This window comes from Haemorhous mexicanus, chromosome 2, assembly GCF_027477595.1.
Source record: "Haemorhous mexicanus isolate bHaeMex1 chromosome 2, bHaeMex1.pri, whole genome shotgun sequence".
NCBI classification, from domain to species: domain Eukaryota; kingdom Metazoa; phylum Chordata; class Aves; order Passeriformes; family Fringillidae; genus Haemorhous; species Haemorhous mexicanus.
In genome coordinates this window covers 80,822,257-80,844,176 of record NC_082342.1, presented here as the reverse complement: position 1 = coordinate 80,844,176, position 21,920 = coordinate 80,822,257, and the positions used below count along the sequence as shown (strand labels likewise).

At 38.8% G+C, this 21,920-nt stretch overlaps 1 protein-coding gene and 1 long non-coding RNA gene across 5 annotated transcripts in view; one reads left to right on the top strand and one right to left on the bottom strand.

The window, feature by feature from the left end:
- LOC132323699 (uncharacterized) overlaps positions 1-19,471 on the top strand; it is a 51,151-nt gene extending 31,680 nt beyond the window's left edge. For 2 of the 4 annotated variants that reach the window (XR_009485404.1, XR_009485405.1), the window contains exons 4-6: positions 3,269-3,321; positions 5,001-5,097; positions 18,432-19,471. This is a non-coding gene — a long non-coding RNA (uncharacterized LOC132323699). The remainder of the gene's footprint in view (positions 1-3,268; positions 3,322-5,000; positions 5,098-18,431) is intronic. The other 2 variants (XR_009485413.1, XR_009485412.1) reach the window with 2 other exon arrangements.
- GPC6 (glypican 6) overlaps positions 1-21,920 on the bottom strand; it is a 715,829-nt gene that overhangs the window by 283,248 nt on the left and 410,661 nt on the right. The gene's annotated exons all lie outside the window — the stretch shown is intronic.

The following is a 21,920-nucleotide window of genomic DNA, read 5'->3' as shown; positions in this document are numbered from 1 at the left end:
TGGGTTCTGATGGTGGTGTTTCAAGTCAGCCATCCTGGGACCCAAATAACCCCTGCCTAATCCTCAGCCCCTGTTGCAGTGCTCTGGTATGACAACATGAGAACCACTGTTCTCTCTAGTTTGGAAATCCTTGTGGAGATCTATTTTCCCTGCTCCATGTGGGCTGTGCCCATGGCCTTTATATCTGAACCAGAAGATGGGCTTAAAATTTTCAGTATGTGTCTTTCAAATAAGGAAGGCTGGCACTCTTACCCACATCCTCTTCAAAATTACTGAGACTATAGGACTGGAAAGATGCTAAACTGGCCTGAACAGAAAATACAGTCCCATACACTAAATAACAGAAACATAGATCCCAAAAAACCTCCAGAGTGAAAGGATGTTGAAAATCGGGTAGAAAACTGGGCAGAGGAACAATTGGGTTTGGTTATCAGAGCTCCTAAGAAACCACCCTTTCAGTAGCAGAATCCTGAAAAACAAGTGAAGAAATACCCCCAGGAGCCACATCTTTCTTCAGAGAAGAGATGACAAATGTGAAGAAAACATAATAAGAAAAATGGAGAGAAGCATCTCTGAGCTATTTGAACAGCCAGAAAAGAGAAATGGCACAAAGTCCATTGAAAAAAGAATCAAAATCAAATGAAGACTAGAAATTACCATTGCAGAAGTGAAGATTTGAAATAGCTTTCAATAAAACTTCATCTTTTATCTTCCTTTTCCCTTGCTTTCTTTTACTTTAGCTCTTGCATTTTTTATAACTTTCTCTTTTCTTTTTTTACTTATATTTTTTCCCTCCAAATTCCCTTCTCACACCATTGCATTTCATAACAGCATGTGCTGGTTTCAAACACGTATTCCTTCCCTACACTACTTACTGGTTCCCACACTGTGTTCCCAGTGAACAGTGGGATATTTCTCTATCAAGCCTAATGAGAAAACAAGAATGTAAAATGACATATTATGCTAATTGTGACCTCTTATGCCACTAAATAAGGACAGGCTAAGCATACAAATTATTTTTTTAGAGGGCCCTTAAAAAATCCATATCTACTTTTTTCTTCCAACTGTCGGGTTTTATCCATTTAGAGAAATTTCTCAGAGTACATATAGCAGTCATACATACCCAGCAAATAAATGAGCTTTGAAAATAGTCCTGGGTACAATTTCCTATAAGCATTATTTGCATTGTCAAACCTCTCCCTATGAATTGTTTCTGAATACTCCTGTCTATTTCTGTAGACTAACAATGTCTTCCATCAGTTTTAGCTAGACAAATAAAAGATAGCTACTTTCCCCACTACCAAAAACATAATTTTGTCACCAAGATCTTCTCACTTTGTGAATTCTGTGAATAAGTAGATATACATTTTCTATTACATAATTCTTTCAAATACTACAGATGAACTAATTCCTTTAAAGGTTTTCATAAGCATTTGTTTCAATTCCTGGAAGAGAGCAAACTACAATTTAATCTATTCTCAAATGGTCTCCATAGTAACATACACTACATTAATTCTCATTATGAATAATTTTATTTACATTTTACAAAAGTGTTTCCTTAGAGTTTTTTTTTTGTTATAAAAACTGGAACATTTTTGGTCAACTGAATATCAGGTTTTTTAAAGCTCTATTACGCAAACAAGATAAACCTTTTGTTTTTCAGCTCTGCACAGTGTACTTTACTGTAAGCACTTTGACTTTAATTTCTACTTACGTGTGCAAAGTTTTGGGCAGACTTGTCTCAAAACCTGATTTACTTCTCTGACCTGAAAAAATTGTGAAATTTACTCTTAAAGGAAGAAAGAAGAAGATGTGCTCATGTCCTAAAACTGCCTCACAGCAAGGTAGAAGGGTAACTTGCTGGAAAAGTGATAAAATGCAAAGGCACATCTTGTGGGTCAGTCATGAGGCTAAATAATTTCATTTTAACACTTTAAAAGAGGTAACTCAGATTTGTGACATCGTTTGAACGGGATGTGGAAGAAACTCATTCCAAACTAGACATGTGAATGCAACTCTCCTTGTATTTCTAAAACTTGGTTCCCAATTTGAGCAATATAACCCCCCCCAAACCAAAGATATCTGCAACATAATACAAAACATGCCTTAATGGTGTTCCATTCACATGAATGTTGAGCGGTCTTAAGGCCATATTTCAACTGACTGAAAACTTGAGAATAAGTTAAAGGAACGAACACAGCACTTTTATGATGTTCAACATGCATCTATTCCTCGTCCATATGGAAAAAACACTTTTCCTGGAGTTCTGAGGGGCTGTCCCCTCCTGTCTACTATTTGGTCTGCCTTATCTGTCCCAGCACCAGTATTGCTCAAAGTTGGTATTAAGAGAACATGAAAGGAAATTTGTCAGCAGAAAGCCAGGAGATGATTGCATTTCTCATATGTTACTTACTGGAAACAGAAGCTCCTTCCCTTACTCAGTCCCATCTGTCCCCATTGTTCTGAAGTTATTTACAAATGAGGTGAAAAGCACTTCACCAAAGCACTTAATGTTAGAGCTTACTTGTATGCAGAACACACAGTACTGAATGAGGTGCAGAAAACATTACTGAATACAAAAAATATGCTATTGGAATTATGGCGTCATCCTCAGAATCTGACAAATTGCCTGGTGTATGAAATGTTTAGACACTGGTGGCTTACTTGAGATGCACATGAGTGGCAATAAAATCACAGGGTCTCCAAGACAAGGTTTGAATTTTGATTTGCCTGCAGAAAATTTCTGGCAGGAATCTTTTCAAGCTGCAGCTGATTTCCTAAGTTAGAATTTGGCTTGTAAACAAAGAGAAGATTTTGCCATTTATTCCATTCCACATTTTTGGATTTCTGTGCCATCTCCCTGATGATAACTTCTCTTTTTTCCTCACTCACAAACTGCTCATTTCTGCAGTGGCACCTGGGATGCATGGCAGACTAGCAAGAGAAATACAAATACTAGAAGAGAAAAAAACCACAAAGCCTGTTGCAAAGTAATGGTGCACAGCATTTCTTGTGTCTGCACCTTTTTAAAGAGAACTCACACTCTCAACGGTCATTTTTACTCCAAGATGACTTATTTCTCTTCTTTGGCGTAAAGACTATGAAACAGGCCAATCAGTTGGTGTGCCTTTACATGGTGAACTTATTTCCTATTATAACTGTAAAGTAGAGGGAATTTGAACCTGATCAGTATGAAGGGTTCTGAGAGTCCATGCACATCCCTCACATCAGTACTCAAACACACCCAGGATGCTTCCTTTTTCTACAGTGTCCCTCAGTGATCCTGGAGCCATCTTTAGAAGAACATTCATGGGATGTAAGGTAACTTTAAAACTTTCTTTCCCGTATTCTGTTCAAAAGTTTCTCAAACATTCGCAATTTTGACTCAAAGTAATAAACTATTTAGCACAGTATTAAACCTTGTTTAAAGACCTTATTTAATTCTGCTCATGGGAATAACTGTATGCACAAAGTACTCCCTGGAATGAGCCTTTTTGGAGTTGAACTTCATTGCAAAAACAAAATACTCTGTCCCTAGTGATGCTAATGGATGAGTTTCACTGGTTTTTTTCCCTTGTTTTTTGTTTTTTCTTTTTTTTCTTTTTTCTTTTTTGTTTGTTTGTTTTTTTGATTTTGGTTTTTTTTTAATGAAATGTTAAGAGGAACCTGCTCTTAGTTTTAGGAATGCAAACTGAGTGATATTCTGCCTGAGCATAAATATTCTTTCTCTTTTTGTTTATGGCATCTGGAACTAAGAATCTGGTACTCAGGCAACGTACAATCCTCCTTCTTTTTTAAAGTAGTTTCCCTCAAATGTCATGGCTTTGATCACCTACTCCACATGAAAGGATAATAGGCGTTCATAGGGAGGGATTAGAAGAGGAGGGATTTGCTTTTAGTTTAGTGGTAAAAGCACAAAAATCATCCTTTTGCATTTTTTTTAATAGTAACTGCAAATTTAATTTGGGATGTGGTAATTTTGATCTTTCTTCCTTTCTTAGAAAATATATTAGGCAAAGCAAAATGTTTGCATAGGCATCTAGAAAGGCTCTCCACTCCTAAGAAATGTACACAAAAAAAATTGATAATAAAAAAAAATAAAAACATTAACTATGAAGAATGCATTTCAGTCCAATCTATACAGCACTCTACTCTAGTCTGTGTTCATAAAACAATTAATTGTTGTATTATCTTACTGAAATCACTAAGAAAATGTTGGCTCTTGCTATTAGACTCCTATTAACATTTTATTGGCTTAGGGCCATTAAGAGTTTTTTTAATATGAATGTTTATGCTACCCAGTCACAAAAACCTGCCAGCATCATTGCAAGCACCACAACATCCACTGCCTTTAGTCCACTTAAACTGATGAACCTTCACAAAATACTCACTAAAAATAACAAAATTGCAAGACCCCCATTTGTTGCATGAGACAGGAAATTTACAAATGACAGCACTTTTGCAAAGTCAACCAAAAAACAAACTCTGCCAGCCTCAGATGTGTAAGAAAGTAATCTTTTCAGCTGGACACTGAGGGTTAAAATGATGGTCAGAAATTTTCTGCTGAATTCCAAGGACAGAAGGATTTTCAAGCATGAGAGAAAAGCCTGAGTGTCACAAGCACATATGGGTTTCTCATGAACAGATAAAACATTGGCTTTATCTTAAAGTTTTATCACATTTTCCTGTGCCTTTGGGATTATGTAATGTTAGCACAGTTTTATAAAAGACCCAGTGGGATGTCTGGTTCTTTCCATTTCACTGGGGAAATACAGTGCTGGGAAGAGAGAATCTGATTAGTGGAAATTCACATCTTTATTTCTGTTGAGTGACCTGGGCTTTTGCCTTAATGTGATTTTGAATTAATATCTTTCAGGGAGTGCAGAGAGGAAAGAAAGTCTTTTTCCGGATTAAAAGAATAGATATGAAAGATGAAATGAAGAAGAGCTGAATAAAGATGTAGATTGTGAATATGCTAACAATCATGCTGTCCTTTTCAGATTCTTCTTTTAGAAAGGCTACAAAGGGGACAACATGAAAAATATTGGATCTGCTGAAGTAAGGCAGTAAATAATGTGGCAACTTATCCTTCACAAGGTTAGTTCTCTCATGATATTTGAGAGCAAGGCATGTTTGGGAACAGACATAAAATTATTTGATGATCTCAGTTCAATAAATCAGCTTCTTTTGTTCCACTCAAAAAAAAAATACAGGTGCAGATTGCTGTAGACTTGAAGCTGAATGACCAGCAAGTCATAGGTCATTAAGCTGCACTTTAGACATTGTGGTTTCTAAGTGTAAAAAAGAAACATCAAACCATGACTAGATACATGTGTTAGCAAATGCAGTGACACTGATTCTACAGAAACTTTTGTGGATAAGCAAATGGTTTCATCTTCTACTGCTGTGAGTCTAACACTCTTTCAGAAGTGGTACGTTTCACTCAGGGAATGTTAGCCGAAAGCTGAATCAATCTGTAACCTTAAATGATGCAATTCAGTTCCACTGAGGGAGAAAAGAATGTTCTTGAATAGCAACACAATGGATTTGGAGAAACAAACACCAGATTGTAGCCCTACCTGAGTGCTGCCCTCCAGATGCCAGTGGGTACTGACGAGAATTTCTAAAGTGCCAGTCCAGCGCACCATCCATCAGCACAGCCAAACACAACTTCACTGCAGCTGACAGAAAGTGAAGTGTGCTTTCCAATCCACATCCTTCCAGATTTCCTAAATTATAGCAATGTCAGACACATTTTAGATGTTTTCTGGAACACATGAGTCCCACCAGGTTTGTGTGAGTTCTTTCACAGACTGCTAAGCACATGTTTTTTCTGGCACCCATTCCAGGTGACATTGCCAAACAGGGGCCCTGCTATTTCATGTACCACCTGCAACTATACCACTAGGTACATGGTAACCCACAGAGTGCACTTTGCCTCCCAAAGAGTGTTATTCACAGTTATAAAGCTTCTTCCCAAGAGATTATATTTCAGCCAGAGTATGAAGTCCTAAGTGTTGAGTTATTTAAAACCACAATACTCCACAGTTGACAATCATACAGGTGTCAGTCTTAATGAGTCAGTCCTTGATCACATGGTTAATTGCCAGTTGCAACTGTGCTATGTCATGTATTACAATAACAGCAATGCCAGAAATGCCATTTATTTTGTGGTTCTCTTCTGAAATTACTAATACCATAAGTTAATGATTTGATAAAGTTCAGATTGCTGATATAATCATATCACAGCTGCTCTGGTAATGAGTGCTATAGAGATATCTATAAGTAGGCTATCTAATTAGGTATTAGCATATCCATTGCAATATCCATCTTTATGCTCTAATGCTGTCCTTCCCAAATACCCATTTTGGGAGTCCTTGTTAATATAATTTGCTCTGGAGTTCACCTGCAAAATGAAATACATTGACACTTACCTAACAGGAATCCCAGCGGAGCGTTTGCAGGTTCTGCAGGTACCACCACACAGGGAAAAAAGTGGCAGTGGCTAATTACACAGGAGGAGCTCCACTGCAGGTGCTCCCACTGATGCCTTGAAAACCAGGAGCCCTCAGCAACTGTGGGTCAGTTCCTCCAAAATCAGACTCATTTTTATTCAATAGCCTTTTATGTTTTGCGTGTGGGTAAAAGGCTGAGGGCTTTGGGGGGGTCTTCCTCTTTGAGTTTTGGAATCTCTGGGACTTACAGCAACCACAGTTTGTGGTACCATTAACTACAAAGGTTAAAAAAATATTTCCCCCCATGAATTACAAAGGTAAATAAAATATTTTCAGGTGAAAGCCAACATTCTGACACATAGGTCAACAAACAGTGGATTTTTAGAAAACACACCAAGATCAGAAAAGGACACAAAGAGGAATAAAATATAATTCAGAGCACTACAGGCACAAAAATATCAACAAATATTTTTTTCAAATACATTAATGTTGAAAGGCAGTGTGGAAATAACACTAGACCAGTGCAGGATGAGGTGTCTTTGCAAACAGGGACAGAGACAAGGCAGAGGTGTTTAGTGCATTCTTCACCTCCATCTTCAACACTGATGACAGAGGCAGGTCTCAGCACTCTGAGATGCCTGATCATGACTGTAGGATAAACTCTCAGCTGTTCCTGAACTAATGTGGGATTCACTGCTCCAGCTGGATCCCTAGAAATCTATGGGGTCTGACAGGATTCACTGGAGAACCCTAAAAGAGCTGGCTGATACTTCAAAGCCTTATTTGATGATTTTTGAGCAGTCTTTGGAACACACAGAGGTCCCAGCTGACTGGAAGCTGGTGAACGCTGTCCTGATTTTCAAGAAGGGTAAGAAGGAGGACCCTGGAAACTACAGACCCACGAGTCTCACTTCAGTGCCCAGTAAAATCATAGAAAGGGTTATTGTGGGAGGTGTTGAAAAACACCTGGAGGGCAACACAGTCATCAGTCACACTTGGCACAACTTCCTGCTGGTTGAACCTGACTTCCTGCTATGACAGGATATCCTGCTATGATATGATCGAGAGAAGCCAGTAAACAGAATCTTTCTGGATTCAGCTTCAGCAAAGCTTTTGATATTTCGTCTCATAGGATCCTTCATACAGCTGGACAGTGTCCAGCACACAGCTGGATCAGCACGTCATGAGATGGGTGAGCAGCTGGCTCAGGGGTCAGGCACAAAGGGTTACAGTGAATGGGGTGACATCAGACAGGTGACCTGTCACTAGTCTGCAACTAGTGGAGCTCCTCAGGTTTCCTTCTTGGGCTTTGTGCTCTTCAAAATATTGAGTAATGACCTGGGTGCAGGACTCAAAGGGATACTAAGCAAGTAGTAGTGTTTTCTGACAACACTACTAGGAGGAGCTGTTGACTTCTTCAAGGACAGAGAGGTCCTGCAGAGAGACCTCAGCTAATTAGAGAACTGAGCAACCACCAACGACATGAAATTTAACAAGGGCAAGTGCTGGGTTCTGCACCCAGGGCAACCCAGGTTGTGTGTGTAGAGCAGGGAGAGAGGCTGGAGAGCAGCACTGTGGAAGTGGACATGGGGGTCCTGGTGGATGGTGGCAAGAAAAATGTGAGCCAGCAGTGCCCCGGCAGCCAGGAGGGACAAACGTGTCCTGGGGGGCATCAGGGACAGCATCCCATCAGATGGGATGTCTTGCTCTGCTCTGCACTGGGGTGGCCTCACCTTGAGTGCTGGGGGCAGTTTTGGGTGCCACAATATAAAAATGACACTAAGCTATCAGAGAGTGTCCAAAGCAGGGCAGCAACTACAGTGAAGGGTCTGAAGGGGAAGCCATATGAGGAGTAGCTGAGGTCCCTTGGTCTGCTCAGCCTGGAGGAGACCGACAGAAGGACTCATTGTAGTCTTCAACATCCTCATCAGGTGAAGTGGAAAGGCTGGCCAGGATCTCCTCAGTCTTGTCACCAGTGACAAGATTCAAGGAGATGGCATGAAGCTCATTTAGGGTAGGTATAGGCTGGATGTCAGGAAAAGGGGTGTCTGAACACTGTAACAGGCTCCCCAAAGAAATATTCGGAGCACCAAGCCTGTCTGAGTTCAAGAAGCATTTGGACAATGATCTCAGGCACAAGGTATGACACTTGGGGTGTCCTGTGCAGGGCCAGGAGTTGGACTCAATGATCTTGATGGATCCCTTCCAAGTCAGTATACTCTATGACATAATGGTGGGACAAACTAAGGCAGAAAGGACCTGGGTACAGGAATGGTATGGCACTCTGCCCTGAGATTTTCTGAAGACAAAGGGACGTGATAGCCTCAACCATGCCATCTCACGTGAAAAGAGTTTAAAAGTGAAAAGAATTTTTTGTTTTATAGTGATTTAATATAGAAGTGTCTTGGAAGTTTGGTTCTTAACTAAATAAAAAACCACATAAAGTGTCTAGGACATGGGTCATCTCAAAATATTTAAGCTTTAAAAGACTGAAGTTGTTAGAGGAGTGTTACGCCCTAATTGAAACACAAAGACTGGTTATTCAAGCTGTTAGTGAGCATAGCTCATCCACAACCAATGGCATAGGGTCTGGATGAAACCCTAAGTTTCCATAAAAAGTGTAACTGGATAGTGTCATTATTGGAGACATTTAGTCACTATCTGATATATGAATCACAGGCTCTACAATACACAAGTGATACAAAACACTGGAGACATAAAATTTCCCCTTTCCAACAGTAACCTTTGTTGGATTAGAGGAAAGCACTGCTATTTTTTTCTCCAAATTCTTCTTCCTTTTCTGTCATTTTCCTGCCTAATTGTCTTACCAGTTTGGTTGCCACCAAGGATTTAAAGAACATACCTAGAAGCTTACAGGTAGAATCTGTTGACAACTGTCATTGATATGTATGAGGAACACATATGCAGAAAACAAGAGCTATCTATGAAGGTCTTTAGTATCTTGGAAATGTAGAGGATGAGAGAACCTAATGATGGGTGAGAGCCATGGCTACCCTACAAATGAGGAAGAAGGTAAATGGCAGAGAATACAACAGATGCAAGACCTTTTTTTTTTTTTTATTTTAAACAGAGATTTTGTCTTTGCAGAGTTTCTGAAAATTTGGTGAGACAACATAGTAAGATCTGGTATGAAAAGACATTCCTTGGTTGATTCATATTCTCTGCCTTCTGACTGACCACCCAAATGGCCTGGTTTATCTGCATTTTGGTTGCATGTTAAATAATGAATATAGTAAGTGTTTAGCGATACAAAATAGCATTAAAACTCTGGAGATTGGTGAATAATGCATTAAGAAATGTAATTTCATTATTAGAATGCTTACTTCTTTCTTATATAACATGCTTAATAGCTGGATGAAAAATAGAAGAGTGCGTGACTTTCTTACAAATAAACTGAGCAGAATTAAGGGAAAAGCTACAGAAAAATAAATTACTGTTTCTGCAACTTCAATGATTATTCTACTTGCATCACAAGAATCTCTTAACAGTGAGAGTGCTTAGTCAAAGATATCCCCAGCTAGCAACTGGAATCATCAAATTAAGTGAAAGAGAATTTTTGTAGTTCATCTGTAAGAAGTCATTGAGAAAACTACACTGGGACAATTAAAAAAGGATATAGTATCTACAGGAACAGCAGTAAGTTCTGAAAACATTGCACTTACTCAAAAAGCTACAGAAATGAGTTCAGAAAGCTGAAGCAATAATGCATTGCATGGATGATCTGAGGAAGAAATTATTTTGTCAGAAGTTCCACAATTGGATAGCTGGATTAGGCAATATTTTCTTTGGAAACATAAGGTGTAAACAACCTAGAGTGAAGGAGAAGAGCAATTAAAAAGCTTCACTTGGTTATATAGGCAAGAAGTCAGTACTGAGTCACACTCCAAAATACATAATCTTGGAAAAGTTCCATGTCCCAAAAAAAACAATACCTGTCTTCAAGCACTTGCAGTAAAGTACTTCATCATATTTCCATATATTGTAAACTTCATCTGTCTCCAAGTTGGTGTAGCTTCTGCCATTGTAGCATCTTAGAGATATGCAGGCCCAATGTACCCAGTGCCCAACCACCTCAGCCTGCTGACAGAACACCTTTCAACTGAAAAAAAGAATTCATATTTATGATACATCTTAGAAGGATGAAAAATAAAATCTGGGTCAAAGAGATTCATTGCACTTGATTTCTTTTAGCATTTTAAAAAGAGAGGAGGCTTTTAAAGAATTCTCCTTTGCAGAATTTTCACTCAAATTGATTTTACAAAGAGCCATAAATTTAATTTAAAGGTCCTGTATGCTTGTCCCTTTGCATACATCTTTTTTTACTGTTGCTTTCAGGTTTCTTTCCATTCTCCAATGAAAGCTTGACTGGGGAAGATTAAAAAAGAATGTAAAAAATGTGTAGGTACAAAAATGACTAGCAGAAGAAAAATCTTTTCCAACCCTAGTCAGGTGACATCTGAATTCTCTTAAAAGTTAAGCTAGAGTTATGGTGGTGTTATACTGCAAATGCTGTCATATTAGGAACTGAATCTGTGTGAAAAGGAGCTACAAAAGTGACAGTTAGCTTGGGGGTTCAGACATTCAGCTTCCAATGTCTATGTGTCTGTAAGGGAAGTCTGTCCAAGCTCCTGCTGCAGCCAGAGGAGCCTAGTCAATTCTGCAGTTGATGGAGGCTGCAGACATATTGAGATCACACAAAAACACACTAAAACAGACACTGACACCTGCCCAGCTGAATGGCTGCCCCTTCCTTTCCCTGCAGAGTAGAATGGGACAGGTTGCTTGCATGGTCTGTGCCTCCCATAGAGACACTTGATGTTAGGGAGAACTAAATTCCTTTGACTTTCTCTTATGGGGTTGTGGTCGCCTGGCTGCATTTGATGAGCTTTTTGACATCTCAGCAATCCCTGGCACTGCAGCACCTTCTCATAAGCTTTTCCCTTAGTGAGAAGGTGGTACATTGAAGAAAGCTCAAATATTTTCCAGTTATGCTCATTAGAATGTTCACTGTAGGTGCATGCCAGACATGTACACGACTTACATCTGTACCTGTGTATGTGTATCAAGGCCAGACTGTCTCCCTGTACTAATTTTCTAATAGAAACTATTCTGTCTTCATCAGACGTCAATTTTTTTCATGAGTTAAGGATGCAAAGGATGAAAACTACTATGCAAATAATGTTTTCTGAGAGGAAAACCAGGGCCAGATCCTCTACCAATAACTGTCATCGCATACAATATACAGATGTTTCCATCTGCTTTGTTACTTCTAGCTAAATTTGTATTATTTAGGATATTACAAGTTCGGCATGGAAATGATTGCTAACAAGACACAGGTGTTCCCTTTAATTCTCTCTTTCCCTATTTGCTTGACAACACATTTTACTTCAGCTGTTGGCTATTATTGCTGTGGTCAGCCTAATGCTATAAAGGAAACATAATGTAGAAGTTGTATTTTGAATCTGCTGAAAAAACCAGCCTTTTAAGATGTGCTATTTACATAAAAATATATTAAAAAATATTTCCTGTTTTCTACCTCTTTTTTATTATGTAAACTGAACCTGGAACATAAAATTCAGATTTTTCCTGATTGAGTAGTTTGACTGCTATGTAATGAAAAGCTGCACTTTTCTAATATTATTATTTTGAAGCCAGGCTGAAGCAGCAGTCCAAGTTCCACTTCCTAACTACCCTGATCTCTGGAGATTTGTCAATTATTTAAATACAGAGATAAAATAGAGACATTAACTAATGCCAAGAGGGCAAACGGTCTCTGAGATGTGAATTACATCTCAAAATAAAAAGGAAATAAACCATATAGAAAGCAGACAGACCGCTTTTTTTTTTTTCTGAAGAGATTAACAGAAGCTTTTCTGTTCACAGCAAAGTAATTCATAGTCTGTTCCCATTACTTTCTTCCATGCAGATCATTTACTCCACAGTCATTCCTCCCGCAGTCTTATTGAACAAATCGCTTGCAACAAATTGGTTGACAGACTACAATTGCTCCATTTACAAATAACACTCTAATGTTCCATAATTTGGGGAAGACTGTTCCTAAACTGACCCAAAAAATTCAATATAAGGGATATAATTATGGGGAAAATAAAAGAAATTATTTCTTCTAATTCTTTGACCTGAGAATTTTAAACATGGCTAGGAATGTTAGTAGTCTTTATTTAAAGAGTCATTAAAAATGAGAAAGAAGAGGAAAAACTAACCAGAGACGTTGCTGAAAAACTGTCTGGGAAGTTGACAGTAAAACCACCATTCCTGAGAGTATAATAAAGATTCTGTTGTGAAGGTACAGAGCAGAGCCAAATCTCACACTGTGTCAAGAAAAAATAAACTTCAGTCCATTTCCTTCTCAGAATCACTTGCCTCCTTTCCTCTACATTTTTGAACTATTACCATACCCAGATCTTAAACACAGCTGTATGGAGTCAGCTCTGCTTCCAAAAGGCAATCCACCCTTGGAGAACCAAAGCTGCAGTTTCTTCCTGGTGCAAACTAAAGGTCACCTCTAGCAAATACAAGCATTTCCTGAGGCTTTAGTTAATCATGATGGATAAAATTTAAATATGCCCTTTTGTCACATAAAAAGGATCAGAAGATATCATAATCATAGAACAAGGCTCATTTTCAGCTGTAAAAATGGAAGAAATGTGAGCTGCATTGTTAAATGTGTAATGACAGTGCTATTTCCTTCTGTGATATTGCCACATATTTGAAAAATAATACAACTTTTTTTTTCAAACTTCAATGATTTTATTCAAGGGACTACTGCATTTAAGATGGCAATAATAAATTCTCAGGTATCATAATATCTGACATGAGGTCTGAGATATCCCTAAATACCTTATATGAAACCACTTCCTGGCTAAGAAGGGAATATTCATATTCACTAGCACTGACTGTACAGTAAGCACCATTAAAGAGAGATCATCTAATTAAAATTGAATCAGTTTCAAGAGATGAGTTAAAAGTAGTTCCAAGGACTGCATCTGTCCATTAATTACCCCGGCAATGGGCCTGATCTAGAGGAGAACTTTATAGAGAAATGTTATTTTTTGAAGTATGCAAATAATATAATTTTCCTCAGCTTTTTTATGCTTACATTTAGAGCCAGGTTTTAAAATAAATCTGGATCAAGGACAGGTAGTAAGGAGAGAAAGACACAAAAATTTTCCCCTTGAAAATGATTTTCCTCTACACCTTCTACAACTAAAGGTGACACTGGGTAGCTGGGGAAACCCACTATATACAAAATGCTGTCACACACTCTAAATAAAGAGGTGAAATATTTCAAGCTCTATTACCTTATAGTTACCATATTTTAACATATGCCTTTAAACACTAAGAATACTTTGGGATGCAGGGAGATTTCAAGCTGATAATGTCCTCAGAAACAATGCTTAACTCTAATAATATCAAGCCCTCATGTCAGTAACACAGTACTTCCACCTATTTAATTACACTGTTAAAGCTTTGATAGTCACACAAACAACAGACACATGTGTGCATGTTCGTATATAATGAACACGAACATTCACATGCATGTACATGGAAACATCTGCAGTAAAGTCCATGAGGATCAGCTGTTTGGTTGCCAACAGCTACCATTCCTGAATCCCTTACTACATGCTTCAGGGGTGTCCTGGTCTGGCAGGTGACCAGAACAACAGGAGCCTGCACATCAGTGCACTTGCAGTTATACACTTCACCTCATCCCTTCCCCAGGAAAGTGTGTTTGGAGCCACCCTCATTATTCCTCAGAAAAACCTCCTGTGAGACTGTGTTTCCCCAAGCTTGTGTTTTCAGCCAGCACTCCTTACTTTGTTTCTGTCAGTCACTGACTCCTCTGTGTAATCTTTGATACCCTACTGTGGGTTCTCTTTTTTTTATGTTATTCCATGAAGTGTGAAGAATTCATTGTTTTCCAGGAGATCATGTTCCTACCCAGCTGTGTTTTTATTTTCATTAAAACTGAGGGAGAATCTTCAGCTGCATGGAAAGATGAAAAATAAATCAAGTAATAATATTCCAGCAGAAATGTATCTTGGAGGTCCCATTCCACCTATGCAGTGGCCATAGCAATGTAATTTCGGATCCTGTGGCAGTTTTTACTAGCTACAACCCAATACTCTCTGCTAGAAATAATTTTAAGACTTATTTCATAGTTCCAGTGCTGCTTTTGCTTGATCCCAGTTCTTTTGCTTGTAAAGTTTCGCATATTTGAAATTAGCACTGTTGTGCAGAAGCTTCTCAAGAGAGGATTTAAAACTCTTCTAAGCACTTGCAACATCATGTGTCCTGGCTTTATGTGACTCACTGTAAACCAGAGCTAAACACAGCAGGTCAAAACCTCTGCTAATGTCAGTCATGTCAAAACCAAGGGAGCCAGGCTCATTTGTCTCTGCAGCCAGTTTTTACTGATACAGAAAAATGGTGGGTTTATAAATATACAAAGTATGTAAATGAATAGGCTTGTTTTCCTTAATTTTGGTGCCACATGGGCGCTGACTCCAAAGATTGCTAGGGTTAGTGTTCCAGATGTCATAGCACAGGATCCAATCAACAAGTAAAAGAGATAAAGTTTGCAAAAAATTATTTCTGAGTTGGTGAGATCCCCCTTCCAGACTGCAGAAGTCTGACATTCAGTGAGCAGACAAAGACATACACATATGTTAAAAGAAACCATCACTGGAATTGTTTATTGTCCATTGTGGACATAAACCTTGCAGACACAAAATTATTTTCCCTTTACTCTTTACTGGCTCATGCCCTTACCACATCACCCAATTCAGAGAAATGAAAGGCTGGGACTGGCAGAATTAATTACTGCCCATCACAGGAGAAGATCAAGCTCTACACCATCTAAGGAACCTGAATGCTTACAAGTCAATGGGACCTGATGAGATGCATCTGAAGATCTGAAGGGAACTTGTAATGAAGGCTCTAAGCCACTAACCATGTTTGAGAAGTCATGGCATGCTGGTGAAGTTCCCCTGACAGGAAAGGAGAAAACATAACCCCATTTTTATAAAGGATAAAAGTACAGGCCAATCAGTCTCAATTCTGTGCCCGGCAAATTCAAGGAGCAGAACCCCCTGGAATGATGGTAAGGCACAAGGAAAACAGAGGTGACAGCTTGGTGACAGCCAATATGGCTTCACCAACACCAATGGTGTTTGACAAATTCTATGGCAGATTTCAATGACAGTGTTACAGCACTGGTGTATAATGGAAGTGTGACTGATGCCTTCTACCTGGACTTGCGTAAAGCATTTGGTATTTCTCTGCACAACATCCTTTACTCTAAAATGGAGAGGCATGGATTTAAGGGATGACTTGATACCCAGGTGGACACCAGTGAGGAGTGGCGTGCCTCAGGGGTCAGCACTGGGAACACCTCTGTTATCGGTGACATGGACATGGTTGCCCAGAGAAGCTGAGGATTTCCGATGCCTGGAAGTGCTCAAGGCCAGGTTGGATGGGGCTTTAAGCAACCTCGTCTAGTGGAAGGTGTCATCCAGTCCAACGCTTCTGCAATGAGGAGAGGCATTTTCAAGTAAAACAGGCAGCCCAGAGCCTCATCCAACCTGACCTTGAATGTTTCCAGGGATGAGGCATCTATCACCTCCAGGTGGCAGGGCAACCTGTTACAGCATTTCACCCCCTCATAAGAAAAAATTACTTCCTTCTGTCTCCTCTGAACCTACCTGATTTTATTTTAAAGCCATCACCTCTTGCGCTATCTCTACACCTCCAACAGGATTGTTTGATCCTATCTTTCTTAGAAGTCCTCTTTAAACACCTAAAAGCCTCAACAGAGTCTGTTCAGAGTTTTGTCATCTCCAGGCTGAAAAACCACAACTCCCTCAGTCTTTCCTGATAGGAGAGGTGCTCCATCTCTCTGATTATTTGCCTGAGTATGTTCCTTTCATAATTTTATTGTGTATCTTTCATTACTTACGAGGAGGTTTGTTTCAACAGTCGTAATGACCATGATGTATCTCCCATTCCACAAATACTATATCACATTCTGCCATTCCTGTTGAGGCAATCAGCTCTGCAAGTAGCCCTAATATAACAAATGGTCATATAATGTTACTATAATAATTTACTGCTCTTCATGAAAAAAAAAAAACATACTCAATTTGCTTCTGATTTTCATCCCTTCTGAGAAGTTGCATTTTGAACTGCATGACAGCAGTGGACAGAGACATTATTTATCAATCAGGCAGTCCCACTGACCTTGAAGCAGAAGAAAGAAAGCCTGTTTTAACTCCAGGTGCAGCCCACTCACTCGCTTAATAGAGAAAGAGCAGCTCCCCAGGACACATGATTTCCTCCCGCTACTTTAATCGAGGCAAAGTGGGACAAACAATGTTAACTGCCACCTCCAGTAGAAATAGATGTTTTGTAGGAGGAAGGAATAACAGGATAGCAATACTGCATTAGCTGCCCTTTCTCCTTGAGCAGAAAGGCAAAAAATGATAAAGTGAGACCAAAAGCGTTGCACACTGATACTGTAAAAATAGTTTTATCTTGAAGTTAAGAAAGATTATCTTCACTATTCTTCTGACTGAAATGAAGTAGCTTCAATTTTGTTAACCTTAAAAAAAAGCACCAGACAGGAACCTGTAAATAGCACAGTGGTTTTCAACACAGGATAACCACAGAGAATAGTCCCTCTCAAAACACTTGTACAAAATGATCAGTGAGGACAGTAGGATTAGTTTTCTGGAAAGAGGATCTATTGCCAACAGACCAGATGAAATTCAGAGAAGCGAAGTCCACCATTTATCTATGGATAGTAGCAATTCCTTCTGATTTCTTAACCAAGCTTGACAACCTATAGAGCATGAGGAGAGTGCATCTGTAGCACAGAGTAGTGATACTGATTTAAACTCTGAAGTGATATCTGGTGTTTGAAACTAAGAGCAGAATCCAGCACTTCTGAGTGAGGTTAATTCTTGAGGAGTCCAAAAGAAAGGAATTTAAAAAGTCAAACTTTTCTGAGTTAAAATATATGTAGAAAACAGGAAAATAATAATGTTCATAATTCAAAAAGTGATTAGGGAAACATTGATTTAAAGATTATGTTGATAGTATAGACACTGGAAGAACAGAAATCAGAGAATCTGTTACTGACTTTAGGATGTCCCACTTGATATAAAAGCCACTCTGATATTTAATTGGATAAATGTATTAATGACCAATTGCTAGATGGAAAGAGACAAACAGGACAGAGGGCAAAATGTCTTTTAATTAAAAAGGGATGGCAGAAAGGAAATAGAGGGAAGGCCAAGAAAGCACTCCAGGAACATAAACTGTTCTGTGTCAAGGGACATTATGTTGGAAAAACAATGTCTTTATTACAGCTGATTCACAGTGTGAAGATATTTTCAAAACTACTCTTCAATTTTTGCAGTCAAAGGCAAGAGGCAATACAGTGACAGATAAAATAACACAGGCTGGAGACAAGGCTGAGGGTGCAGCTAATGAAATGGGTAAGAAAAAGGATATTGTCAGATGATTCAATGTCTGAGAAGATTCACATGAGAGGATGCAAGCATGCAAAGGGGGAAGGGGGTGTTGGTTACAAGAAAAAAAAAAAAAGAAAAAAAATATGTTGGAAGGGAGAAATGCCCTGGTTGAAAACTAAAGGTTATCTGATTGTTGCAGTGTTCTAATTAAGATAATTATTAATTAATATTTATCATTGTATAGTATTTGCCCCAGCATAATATATTTACAGTGGACACAGTTTGGGCTTAGATCCTAATTTGTTAAGAGTGCACACCATTTGATTGCTAGGCACTTAGGTATCCATGTTGTAATGTCTGGAGACAACAGGGCAAACCTGCCACCCAGTCAAGCTCCAATACACAGAGTAGATGCCAAGTCTTAGCTCTCATCTGACCTCAGCTCTTATCTGTCTTTTCCCAGCAGAGAAGAGGACATGGCTACAGGAGCATTTCCATTCATAGCAGACAATTGCTAACTGCCTCTTTAATCTGAGACTACTGCTTAAAGGAAAAGGTCTGTCAGGCAGTAGAGTGGAAGAGTGTCATCAGGCTCCTGCCCTCGAGTGTCATCAGGCTCCTGCCCTGGAAGGGAGCTAATTTTACAGCACCCAGGCTGATACCTCAGCCTCTCTGTGCAAAGGTTTTGTTCCCACACTGCTCCTGAGAACTAACCAGCAACAAACCCAAGTGCTTTAACAGAGCCATCTGGAAACAGGAAACTATGCAGGTCTGAGCTGAAAAGTGACAGTTACTAATGGCTGCCACAGCCCAGAGAATCTGCTGCCATCTGCCTCCCTGCTGACTTTGGATGCATTTCCACCTGGTAGGGCCATAGCCCACAGCTGAACCTTTGCTGAAAAGCAGGATGTAAACAGAGCCACATATTAGGATAATGAAACAAAATTAGTGCTCCTGTCCAGAGACAGCTTGGGAGTGAAGGGTCCCAAGGTTATATAAGAAAGTTCAGCCTGAACCTCATTAAGGACCACTGCAATCTACTGCACCCCACATCTTGCAGTATTAAAGGTTACCTGGTCCTGCAGTGGACAAGGTGACAGCACATGGCAATTCTGCTTTTTAAAGTGCTGGTGTTGAAAAGCCCCCACAAGCTCTGTGACTAGTACAGAACAAAGTTTTAAGCTTTATTTATTTGCTTGGAGGGATTTACATCAAATCAGCCAGTATCTCTTCCCTACATCAACATTTATTTCAGTAGAACTACTTTTCAAACTTACAAATGCAGAAGAAAATAAACAAACATATAATGATCATAAATGTTTCCGAAATTACATTATCTGAGTACTTTAAGATAGTTACCTATTTGTCTTTCTTTCTACCTTGTTTCTGTGTGGATTACTTAAGAAACACCCTGTAAGGAACAACTGGTCTTTTACTTTGCTAATATTATATGATTTTTCAAATACTTGTATTTTAAATACATTGAAGAGTAACTGTTTTGAAGCCAACTGCATGTTTTTCAATAATTTCAACCCTTTATTCTCTTTTATAATGAGCAGAGAACTGAAAATTATGCTTGGTGTTGCACCTAGAGCATTCAAAAAAGCTTTAGTCATAGCTTTAGTCTGCACAGAACTGATTATTGAATACTCACAAATATATGATAATTCAGTGTCTACAGTCTCCCACAGAGCCCTGACTCTGTCTTGCTTTCAACTTAAAAAAAATTCCTGCTGTTTCTCAGCAAACAATACAAATATTATCAGTTTTTTAGGATGTACTTTTTGTGCTGAAAAGGATAGGCAAAGAGACAAAGTTTTACACGCTTGCTTCTCAGGCAAATGTAACAAGATGTACGACTTGATACAGCATCACACATTGCAGTATGGATTACATTTACTTTTAATAAATTAGATGATCTTTAATGTCCCTTCCAACTGAAACCATTCTGTGTATTTGAAAATGCCATTTACATAAGTCTTTTTAATGCCCTATGCAAGCATTTTAATAAAAAGGCCTCATTCAAATCTCCTATATCATTACTGGTGCAAAAAATAAGTGACCTGGTTTTTGAAGTACCAAGGATGGCGTCATTTATTGAAATGCTCATAAGGACTTTCAGGCTTACATACATTTAGGTTGATGTTTGTTTAAACCTTAGTGTCATAAATTCAAATTATTTTTGTAATCTGACATTCATAAATAACAAATTGTTTATCTGATTCAAATATCCATGTTTGACTAGTCACCGATGCTAAATGCATATTCAAAGTATGTTTTAAAGTAACCTGCCTTTCATGGAGAAATCTTTCTAGATCAGTTGACTCCATAATCATCCAACCCTTTAACTCCAGCATGCAGCTTGTGCACCAAACACTGCAAGAACTGACTCACTGAACAAGACATATGTATACTTCAGATATCACAGGGGTTTCTCAAGTATCAAGGTGATTTTTTTCAACAAAAAGGGGTTTTACCCAGCTCCCTTGAAGGAGGGAGGAATTTTAATAAAGACATTTCCCACTTGGCTGAACTGTTGGAAAGGTTTACCTATACTGAAAGAGAGGTTATTGTTCTTTCTTTCATTCAAGCAAAGGTTATATCAAAATCAAAAAGTTTTTATTGTTCTAATGTTTTCTTTGAGAATGCAGTGCACTTTCCAAACCAGTGAAACTCCCAGCAGGGTATTCTGCTGTGTAAATGCAGGTTATACTCTGCAGTACAGCTCCACAGCTCCTGCTCAGTAAACAGGAAGGCCCTACATCTTATCACCAGGCTTACTCTGGAGATGAGGTCTTGGAGATTATGTTCTCCATGATCTAAAGAACTATTTTACATTATGAAATTAAAAGCAATAGGAAGGGATTTTTTTTTTTTTTTCATGAGTGATGGGCACAGCTGTTTCCATCCACTTAGCCTGGATGGAAAACAACATCCCTGAATTAGAAACAACATGAGGCACGGGCTTTGGTTTGAAGAGACATGATTTGTCCTGATACAGGTATGCAGACAAAGCAAGATGGAGATTTTTACCTCTACACACAGAGATTGTGAAACAAAAATCCATATTTGTATAGTACCAAGCACATGTAGTCTAGGGTTGTAAGTATAAAATTACAGATTATCAGCATTAATAGAGTTGAGAGAGTTGGGATTGTTCAAACAGGAGAAGAAAACACTCTGGGAAGATCTTAGGGCAGCCTTCCAGTACCTAAAGGAGGCTTAAAAGAAATATGAAGAGGCACTTCTCATACAGGCAAGTGGTGATAAGACAAGGGGGAAAGGCTTCAAACTGAATGAAAGTAGGGCTGTATTAGATATTAGGGAAAAATTCTTTATTGTGAGGGTGATGAGGTTCTGGTTGCTCAGAGAATGCCCAATGCCTGGAAGTGTTCAAGGGCAGGCTGGATAGGGCTTTGACCAACTTGGTCTAATGGAAGGTGTCCTTGCCTATGCAGGGGTGTTGAAATGACATCATCTTTAAGGTCCCTTTCAACCCAACACACTATGTGCTTCTATGATTAATAATAGTATCAGGCAGTCTACACACAGCTTACATACCTTCTACTGTATTACATGTTAAGTTATTCTCTGAGGATCTTTCTGTTCCCTTGAGTATAGGATCAAAATGCTACAGAAATTTCTTCAAGACAAATCTATCTCACTGCATCTATTCTGTGCTGTCTTATCTAGGTGCTCCAAGTAGGGCCACACCATTTGGCAAATTAGTTTGATCAGACTAAGTTTTCACTTATCAAAGTTCAGTACTTTCCCTTTATATTGGTAGAATTTTAAACCCAGAAGGGGTCATTGCAGCCATCTGATGTCAAGATTAGTAAAACACAGCCAAAAAATAACTAGGTTAAAAACACAGCAGAGCTTTTTGAAAAGCTATTTCAAAAAATATCCAATTTAATATTCAAAACTTCAAGTGCTAGGGAGGCCATCATAG